The sequence below is a fragment of the Salvelinus alpinus genome, chromosome 12 (genome assembly GCF_045679555.1).
Source record: "Salvelinus alpinus chromosome 12, SLU_Salpinus.1, whole genome shotgun sequence".
NCBI classification, from domain to species: domain Eukaryota; kingdom Metazoa; phylum Chordata; class Actinopteri; order Salmoniformes; family Salmonidae; genus Salvelinus; species Salvelinus alpinus.
Window position 1 is genome coordinate 42,962,523 of NC_092097.1, and position 10,843 is coordinate 42,973,365.

Here is a 10,843-nt window from a genome sequence, read left to right on the forward strand (position 1 = left end):
CATACAGTTTCAGAGTCCGACTTCGTCCGCTACCCCGGGATCAACGACACAGAGGTCCTCACCTGTGAGTGTTCCAACCACGCCTGTCAACCACGCCTGGTTCCGCACTCTCCACAACAACCTCGACATCCAGTTCCTTCTCAGCCTCAACAATGCTGGCCGGACCAGCCACGAAGCCAGTGTGGACGAACACCGGTTCCAGGCCAGTAAGCGTGATACGGGAAGCAAGATGACTTTCACACTGCGCCTCATTAACATAAGGTCAGAGGACGCAGGGCTTTACACCTGTATGCTCCAGAACCAGAAAGAGAACAAGTTGTGGAGGCCAGGAGTTCTTCTCAGACCTGGAGGTGAGAGGAACCCATTCCCCTGCATGGCACTGACGCTTCCCATTCTTCTTATGGCTGATTAGAGATGAGAAGATTCCTGAATGAATCCAGAATTCCTACATTTCTGACCTAAAACTAGTTACACAACAATGGAATGCACTCTCTTACACTATACTACATTATTAATATTTTAATTGCCCGAGAACAGACCAATTTCTTGATATTCAATATTCTCCCGAAACAGTTTAATTCAGATTTCGCTTTGTATCTCTTCACAGAGTTGGGTTGGAATTAATTTAATTTCTAGTGAAGTCAGGACGTCAGTGGGCAATTCAGCCTTGTTATCAAAAAGAAAAAGCAATTAGAAGGTAATATTCCTCTGTGCCAGTTGAGTTAACGTCTAAGTTTCTTCATCTGTCCAAATCTCTCCATTATCTTTTGTGCATTTTGTGTCTCTCACAGTGTTTCTTATATCCATCACATTGTGTATTTTTGTGACCCACTAGAAACTCGGCCAACATTACTCCCCGTCACAAAGCCCCAGCCCCAAGGCATCCCAAACCGCACCCCAAACGGCCGCTGCACCAAAGGCAACTATCAAACCCCAAAAGGTAAGATTCATAAGTTTAACAAGTCTGTCCAATAAGTTGTTTATTTTAACAAGTTGAATGTTTTTTATTTTTTACATTTTTTATTTCACCTTTATTTAACCAGGTAGGCTAGTTGAGAACAAGTTCTCATTTGCAACTGCGACCTGGCCAAGATAAAGCAAAGCAGTGTGACACAGACAACAACACAGAGTTACACATGGAGTAAACAATAAACAAGCCAATAACACAATAAACAAGTCAATGACACAGCAGAAAAAAGAAAGTCTATATACAGTGTGTGCAAAAGGCATGAGGAGGTAGGCAATAAATAAGCCATAGGAGCGAATAATTACAATTTAGCAGATTGATAAATGAGCAGATGATGATGTGCAAGTAGAGATACTGGTGTGCAAAAGAGCAGAAAAGTAAATGAAATAAAAACAGTATGGGGATGAGATAGGTAGATTGGGTGGGCTACTTACAGATGGACTATGTACAGCTGCAGCGATCGGTTAGCTGCTCAGACAGTTGATGTTTAAAGTTGGTGAGGGAAATAAAAGTCTCCAACTTCATCGATTTTTGCAATTTGTTCCAGTCACTGGCAGCAGAGAACTGGAAGGAAAGGCGGCCAAATGAGGTGTTGGCTTTGGGGATGATCAGTGAGATATACCTGCTGGAACGTGTGCTACGGGTGGATGTTGTTATCGTGACCAGTGAACTGAGATAAGACTTATAGATGACCTGGAGCCAGTGGGTCTGGCGACAAATATGTAGCGAGGGCCAGCCGACTAGAGCATACAGGTCGCAATGATGGGTGGTATAAGGTGATTTGGTAACAAAACGGATGGCACTGTGATAGACTGCATCCAGTTTGCTGAGTAGAGTGTTGGAAGCTATTTTGTAGATGACATTGCCGAAGTCGAGGATCGGTAGGATAGTCAGTTTTACCTGAGTGAAGGAGGCTTTGTTGCGAATTAGAAAGCCGATTCTAGATTTGATTTTGGATTGGAGATGTTTAATTTGAGTCTGGAAGGAGAGTTTAAAGTCTAGCCAGACACCTAGGTATTTATAGTTGTCCACATATTCTAGGTCGGAACCGTCCAGGGTGGTGATGCTAGTCGGGCGGGCGGGTGCGGGCAGCGAACGGTTGAAAAGTATGCATTTGGTTTTACTAGCGTTTAAGAGCAGTTGGAGGCCACGGAAGGAGTGTTGTATGGCATTGAAGCTTGTTTGGAGGTTAGTTAGCACAGTGTCCAAGGAAGGGCCAGAAGTATACAGAATGGTGTCATCTGCGTAGAGGTGGATCAGGGAATCGCCCGCAGCAAGAGCGACATCATTGATATATACAGAGAAAAGAGTCGGCCCGAGAATTGAACCCTGTGGTACCCCCATAGAGACTGCCAGAGGTCCGGACAACATGCCCTCAGATTTGACACACTGAACTCTGTCTGCAAAGTAGTTGGTGAACCAGGCGAGGCAGTCATTAGAAAGACCAAGGCTATTGAGTCTGCCGATAAGAATACGGTGATTGACAGAGTCGAAAGCCTTTGCCAGGTCGATGAAGACGGCTGCACAGTATTGTCTTTTATCGATGGCGGTTATGATATCGTTTAGTACCTTGAGCGTGGCTGAGGTGCACCCGTGACCGGCTCGGAAGCCGGATTGCACAGCGTAGAAGGTACGGTGGGATTCGAAATGGTCAGTGATCTGTTTATTATTGGCTTTCGAAGACTTTAGATAGGCAGGGCAGGATGGATATAGGTCTGTAACAGTTTGGGTCTAGGGTGTCACCCCCTTTGAAGAGGGGGATGACCGCGGCAGCTTTCCAATCTTTAGGGATCTCGGACGGTACGAAAGAGAGATTGAACAGGCTGGTAATAGGGGTTGCAACAATGGCGGCGGATAGTTTTAGAAAGAGACGGTCCAGATTGTCTAGCCCAGCTGATTTGTACGGGTCCAGGTTTTGGATCTGCTGTCTGGATTTGGGTGAAGGAGAAGCTGGGGAGGCTTGGGCGAGTAGCTGCGGGGGAGGCGGAGCTGTTGGCCGGGGTTGGAGTAGCCAGGAGGAAGGCATCGCCAGCCGTTGAGAAATGAAATTTTCGATTATCATGGATTTATCAGTGGTGACCGTGTTACCTAGTCTCAGTGCAGTGGGCAGCTGGGGGGAGGTGCTCTTGTTCTCCATGGACTTTACAGTGTCCCAAAACTTTTGGGAGTTAGAGCTACAGGATGAGAATTTCTGCTTGAAAAAGCTAGCCTTTGCTTTCCTGAGTGTATTGGTTCCTGACTTCCCTGAACAGTTGCATATCGTGGGGACTATTCGATGCTATTGCAGTCCGCCACAGGAGGTTTTTGTGCTGGTCAAGGGCAGTCAGGTCTGGAGTGAACCAAGGTCTATATCTGTTCTTAGTTCTGCATTTTTTGAACGGTGCATGCTTATCTAAGATGGTGAGGAAATTACTTTTAAAGAATGACCAGGCATCCTCGACTGACGGGATGAGGTCGATATCCTTCCAGGATACCCGGGCCAGGTCGATAAGAAAGGCCTGCTCCCAGAAGTGTTTTAGGGAGCGTTTGACAGTGATGAGGGGTGGTCGTTGGACCGCGGACCCATAGTGGATACAGGCAATGAGGCAGTGATCGCTGAGATCCTGATTGAAAAGAGCGGAGGTGTATTTGGAGGGCAAGTTGGTCAGGATAATGTCTATGAGGGTGCCCATGTTTATGGATTTAGGGTTGTACCTGGTGGGTTCCTTGATGATTTGTGTGAGATTGAGGGCATCTAGCTTAAATTGTAGGACTGCCGGGGTGTTAAGCATATCCCAGTTTAGGTCACCTAACAGAACAAACTCTGAAGCTAGATGGGGGGCAATCAATTCACAAATGGTGTCCAGGGCACAGCTGGGAGCAGAGGGGGGTCGATAACAGGCGGCAACAGTGAGAGACTTATTCCTGGAGAGGTTACTTTTTAAAATTAGAAGTTCAAACTGTTTGGGTATAGACCTGGAAAGTTTGACAGAACTTTGCAGGCTATCTCTGCAGTAGATTGCAACTCCTCCCCCTTTGGCAGTTCTATCTTGATGGAAAATGTTGTAGCTGGGTATGGAAATCTCAGAATTGTTGGTGGCCTTCCTAAGCCAGGATTCAGACACGGCAAGGACATCAGGGTTTGCGCAGTGTGCTAAAGCAGTGAGTAAAACAAACTTAGGGAGGAGGCTTCTGATGTTGACATGCATGAAACCAAGGCTTTTTCTATCACAGAAGTCAACAAATGAGGGTGCCTGGGGACACGCAGGGCCTGGGTTTACCTCCACATCACCCGAGGAACAGAGGAGGAGTAGGATGAGGGTACGGCTAAAGGCTATCAAAACTGGTCGCCTAGAGCGTTGGGGACAAAGAATAAAAGGAGCAGATTTCTGGGCGTGGTAGAATAGATTCAGGGCATAATGTACAGACAGGGATATGGTGGGGTGCGGGTACAGCGGAGGTAAGCCCAGGCACTGAGTGATGATAAGAGAGGTTGTATCTCTGGATAAGCTGGTTATAATGGGTGAGGTCACCGCATGAGTGGGAGGTGGGACAAAGGAGGTATCAGAGGTATAATGAGTGGAACTAGGGGCTCCATTGTAAACTAAAACAATGATAACTAACCTAAACAACCGTATACAAGGCATATTGACATATGAGAGAGACATAAAGCGAGGCATCAAGTAATCACAGGTGTTGATATGGAGAGCTAGCTAAGACAACAACGGGTGAGACAACAACCGCTAATCAGCTAAAACAACAACAGGTAAAATGGTGATGAATGGGCAGAGAGGGTCGGTTAACTACACACAGAGCCTGAGTTCGCGGCTGGGGGCGACAGATAAACAAAATAAATAAATAAATAAACAGAATGGAGTACCATGATTAAAACCACTTAGCATTCCAGATAGATGCAATGGCTTAGGACTGTTGTGAACGTGTGCTCTACTCGTGTTTAGGGGACTGTAAAATAAAGTGTTACCCAAGAGTGTAAATTAAAGTGTTTCCTATTTATTTAATAGGAAATAATATGATAGCAATGCCAATGAAACATAGTTTGTCAGCTACTATATCAAATACGAGTGATGATTTTTTCAATTAATCCCAAAGAAACCAAATTGTAATTATTACAAAGTGATTAGGTAATAACCACTGTAAAATAAAGTGTAGCTATGAACAAAAATTCTATGTACACTTTTCTGATGCCCAATTCCACCATCAACCACTGCAGTCAACTTTGCCCATTTCTTTTGTTAGGACACAACATCAAAAATAAACAATGTGACAGACATTCAATGCAATGACAGGAGTTGAAATAAAGTTAAGGGTTTTGTATTGTCTGACGACAATGTACACATGCCTTCTCTCTCTCTCTCTCTCTCCTTTTTCTCTTTCTCCTTTTTTTCTCTCTCTCTCTCTGCCTGTGGCGTGGTCTGTGGTCGCTCTGCGGTTGTTTTGTTTCAGCGTCAAGATGAGGGACTCAAAGTTTAAAGAACAACGAGATAGAGAGAGCAAAAGCATCTCAATGTGCGCAGTGCGCTCTCTCTCTCTTTCTCTGTCACACAGGAAATGGTCTTGTTCACTCGTCGAGACCCAAAGAACCACTGACGACAGATGTTTTTATCACACCATTCAAATGCTACAGGTGTGCATGCTGTTTTATACAATCGTTATCTTTGTGTGTTTATCATGTAGACTAATATTGTGGTTGACATCAACAAAGACTGTTTATATACAGTGTTACAGAATGTCCCTGCTCTCCGCAATGTGAAGTGAAATAGTGGAGAGCAGGCTTGATTATGTTTCTGTGTTTAAACACACACAGTGAGATTAAAAGTCTCCTACTCAACAGCTAACCAAGGAAATACCACACACACGTCTGGTCCCTGTGATAAGATGACAGTATGTAGACATTAAGTCATTCTATTTTTTTTGTTTTTTACAGCTTTTATTTATCATCAATACATGTTGCACAAATCCAATAATCATAACATTAGGCTACCGCAGCAGAATGTATAGCATTGGTGCAATACTAGCACATACCAGAGTAATACTGCTTCAATATAAAGGTTTTATATATGATACATCCCCTTAATTACAAATCCATAGCCAGAGACGTTAACATTGTGAACAGAATCCTAAATGTTTTCTTTTAGACAGTTGGAACTTCAGGTTGGTTCATCGTTGTAATGAACAAAGAATAGAAAAGTAAGATGATAAAACAGTCTTCAGATTCATAAAGTGGAAGGAGATCCCTGTAAGGACACACACAGTAAATACAGCCCTGTCTCTGCGTCTGCAGTGTGGGCGCTCTGAATTACTCCAATGGTCCTTTCCTGTGAGGCAGATACAAACAATCAAAGAAAGTCAAATACACAGAGATGAATACAGAGACAAAGACAGTGTCAATTATAGAGAAAGTGATCAATCACATGTAATCGTATTCATTGTGATCTAAAAGGCCAAACTGATCCTATTCTGAGACACTTTATGAATACAGGCTCAGATCTACTTCTGAGAAAAAGATTAAGTCCCCGAGATTGATACAGCAGCAGGAAGATATATTTCATCGTGTTGTGAGAAAAGGGGAGAGGAGAAGAGGAGGAGAGGAAGATGTCATCACAGATTTGTGAAGTTTACACATGAGAACTTACTTGGCAAACTGATGTCGACACTTTTTGGGTAGTCCTGTAGCACATGCAAAAAACGAATTCAGAACAACAGCAGAGTAACTATAATATATATTATTTTTTATGTGCTACATACAAAAACTGTAATAAACATGAATACATTACTGCCTCCTCCATGTATATCGATATCCCATACAGAATATATACATTTGGATATTGTTGTGCACTTTATTGCCTTTACTTTGTCAAACATGTGAAATGTTGTTTGTGTCTGTTAAGGCCTCTGAGCCTGGGTTCCTAATTTGTTATCCATACTTGTAACTCAAGTTTTGACAAAAATATTCCTTTGACAACAATGCACATTTTATGCAAAAGTCCAAGTTAAGCATCCGCATCTCAAGTATGTCTTTGGCCCTGTATGACCAGCATCTTTGATAATTGACTATGCTAATTAGAAACAGCACTGGAGCTCATTCCTTGTTGGCTATTCTATATTACTTTATCGGCAGGTAAGGAAGGAGAGAAGAGACTCACTGCTGAAGTAGTACAGTGTGGAGATCAAAGCCACAGCCAGGGCCAGCAGCACTCCAACCAACGGCCGGACAACCTTGGAGCCACAGCCTGAAACACAACAGAAAACCTGTTAAATAATGTTTAAACTGCTGGGACGTATATTGTGTCAACGTAACTAGTTACATAACATTGGGGTTACAGACATAGCCTTGGTTCTCCAAAAGAGAGAACGAGACATCACTAATTGGGATGGGATAATCTTAGTGTGGATTTAGTTTAACACATTGCCTGGTAACTGTCTGTAAATTACTACAACTACAATACCTCTTTCGCCATCTGGCTTGCATCCTTAGTCGACACGGCGCCCCGCCGCACCACCACGACAGGTCTGCCGACGAATACTCCATCCGCTGTGCCTTCAACCGGCCTCCTTCGGACGTCGGAGCAGACGCTTCTACTAGCCCCGGGCTACTAACTTTAAACGCCGTGTCGCCCGCGTACTAGCGTAATAACGACTACTCCGCGGCTTCCCTGTTCCTTCTATTGCTGCCCCCTGGACCCTATGATCACTTGGCTACATAGATGATGCCCGCTGGACTGTCCATTATCCTGAAGAGAGACGTGCTGAACATTTCATAGAATCTGAAGATATTCTAAGAATACTAATAACTTTACAAGAAATATGAATGCTTGTTGCCGGAGCATAATATTACTTGACAGTGAAAACTATAACTGAAAAGTAATCCTGTCATTTAATCCATGATTTCTGTTTGAGCATAGTACAAATAATGTATATCACACATAAATATACACTTGAACAAACACTCAATGTAATATTTATCAATGTAATATTAGAATTACATTTAGCACAATAGCGCTCCTAAAATGTTTCTCTTTTATTTGCTTTGAAAGTTATTTGAAAAGAGAATGAAACAATGAAACAATGATATTGTGATCAGAACAATAGTACTATATTTACTTAAACACATATATAATATATAGTATAGTTAATCCTGTGTACAGAATCTAATGTAACTATGGTTGAAGATATAATTTTTTATATTTCTGCTATTCTCATCATTTGTAGTATTTGTAGTCTCATACTTGTATTTCTTTATATTTCCCTCTGACAATATAATTGTTAACTTGGGCTTGTAACGCTCCTCCTCTTCGTCTGATGAAGAGTAGTCAAGATCGGACCAACACGCAGCGTGGTAAGTGTCCATGTTAATATTTTAATATAACAGAACACGAAACAAAAATAACAAGGAGAATGTAAGAAACGAACCAGTCCTGTCAGGTGAAACAACACAAAACAGAAAACAACTACCCACCAATACAGGTGGGAACAGGCTACCTAAGTATGGTTCTCAATCAGAGACAACGATTGACAGCTGCCTCTGATTGGGAACCATACCAGGCCAAACACATAGAAAAGGACAACATAGAACAAAACATAGAATGCCCACCCCAACTCACGCCCTGACCAAACCAAAATAGAGACATAAAAAGGATCTCTAAGGTCAGGGCGTGACTGTAACGTCTGGAGAGAGATGGGTGTGGAGTCAGACGCAGAGAGCAGAAGGTAGACGGGAAAAACGCTTTAATGTCTTTTCGGCTAGTAAAAACATGGGTGAAGCCCAAAACACAGGTGCAACAAACCCAAAACCATAGTTACTAAAAAACCCGGACAGCGAAAACCCAACAGAACACAAAATAACAACAAGCCCGCACAAACACCAGCGGGCTAAACAAACTTAAATAACACCCATCCCAAAACCCCAACAAGGAACAGGTGAAAACAATTAGACAAAAACAAACGAAAAGGAAAAAGGGATCGGTGGCAGCTAGTAGACCGGTGACGACGACCGCCGAGCGCCACCCGAACAGGAAGGGGAGCCACCTTCGGTGGTATTCGTGACAGTGACAGGGCTCATCCATTTCTGTTACTATTGTTACACCAAAAGGCAATCAACAGCAGTGGCAAGAACCACTTTTATTTAGATTTGTCATTCTTTTATTTTCTCCATACTTAACATTGATACAAATAGCTTTTCGAAAAAAAGCAATTATTAAAAGCCAATCATATACTGTACACAGCAATCCCTTATATCACACATTTGGTTAAATACTTTAACAATTTTTTTTTTTAAACATTTAGCAGACACTCTAATACAAAGTGATTTACAGGAGCAATTTGCTTAAGGGCACATCGACAGATTTTTCACGTAGTCGGCTCAGGGATTCAAACCAGTGGCATTTCGGTTAATGGCCCAACACTCTTTTTTTTAAAGGGTGGATCAGCTTTAATATTGCGGATAGATTGTTGCTTCCATCAATGTAATTGTCTGCATCATTTCCAATCCCCCATATATTTTTGGGGTAAATATATATATCTATATAGTACTTTAAATACACATACCCACATACATACATATATATATATACTGTTCTCCCCACTGTATATATATATATATATATGTGGTCCCGTGTGGCTCAGTTGGTAGAGCATGGCGCTTGCAACGCCAGGGTTGTGGGTTCATTCCCCACGGGGGGACCAGGATGAATATGTATGAACTTTCCAATTTGTAAGTCGCTCTGGATAAGAGCGTCTGCTAAATGACTTAAATGTAAATGTAAATGTATATATATACATATATATACATATATATACATATATATATGTGTATATGTATGAATATTTATGTATATATATATATACATACATAAATATTCATACATATACACATATATACATGCATACATATACACACTTTTTTTTTGAATATACCCTTTATTATTCCCCGCAAACCCTACCACCCCTCCCCAATTGGAGTAAGCTAATAAACAATAACACTTAGGCTTCTACCTTCAGCTCATACATATTATACACACTTACAGACACAATCCATTTTACAATAGTTATATTTTGCTTGTTTTTAGTCCTTCCTCTATTTCTGATGTCCATCCAGTTTGATTTCTATTTGTAACTGTGCTATTTCACCAAATGTCTGAACCTATATACATTTTACAGTCCCCGTTTGTTTTACATTGTTTATCTTGTTATTAGTCCCACCCTTCAGCTCCATTCAACCCTTCCCATCTCATTCCTGGACCTGTGAAAAAAAACGAGCTACATATTTGATACCAAAATAAATTATCTAATGACTCTGCCTCCTCGCAGCAAAATCTGCAGAGCTGGGAAGATTGTATCCCCCATATATATAACATTCTATTTGTTGCAAGAATTTTGAATAATAATTTTAATTGAAAAATGAGAAGTTTTGAATCCGGCGTCGTTTTGCGTGTCAATTCATAAACAATGTTCCATGGAGTCAGTTCATCGAACATCTCTTCCCAACTATTTTGCAATTTATATGTCACATCTGTACATTTTTGGTCCTTAAATTAAATTGGTATATATTTTTATTCATCACAATTGTCTTTAACCATTTTTGGTATTTAATGCAGGGCCAACAGACAAGTTCCTTACTTTTCCCCCCTTCCACTTGCCTATCCCATTTTTGTGGTAATGCTGCAATTAGTTGGTTGTAATTTTGGGTAGAGCAGACATTTCCATATGTCTGTATTAGCTGCATGTGTGACATAACTCCACCAGTCCAACTTATGATCTAATTTACAAAAATTATACCTTTTTAAACATTTGAGCAATTAGCATATTTGAGTCTTTTCAGGTTGATTAAACTGAGATTGCAACCAACTTTCTAAGGCTTGTTTAAAAAATAACGATATA

At 41.5% G+C, this 10,843-nt stretch overlaps 1 long non-coding RNA gene across 1 annotated transcript; it reads right to left on the reverse strand.

Annotated features, from left to right (window-relative positions):
- Positions 1-6,003: 6,003 nt before the first annotated feature.
- LOC139535247 (uncharacterized) lies at positions 6,004-7,200 on the reverse strand. The gene is made up of 3 exons (XR_011667093.1): positions 7,111-7,200; positions 6,601-6,634; positions 6,004-6,282 (listed from the first exon to the last, which is right to left on the reverse strand). It is a non-coding gene; the product is annotated as an uncharacterized lncRNA (long non-coding RNA).
- Between the last annotated feature and the right edge of the window lie 3,643 nt (positions 7,201-10,843).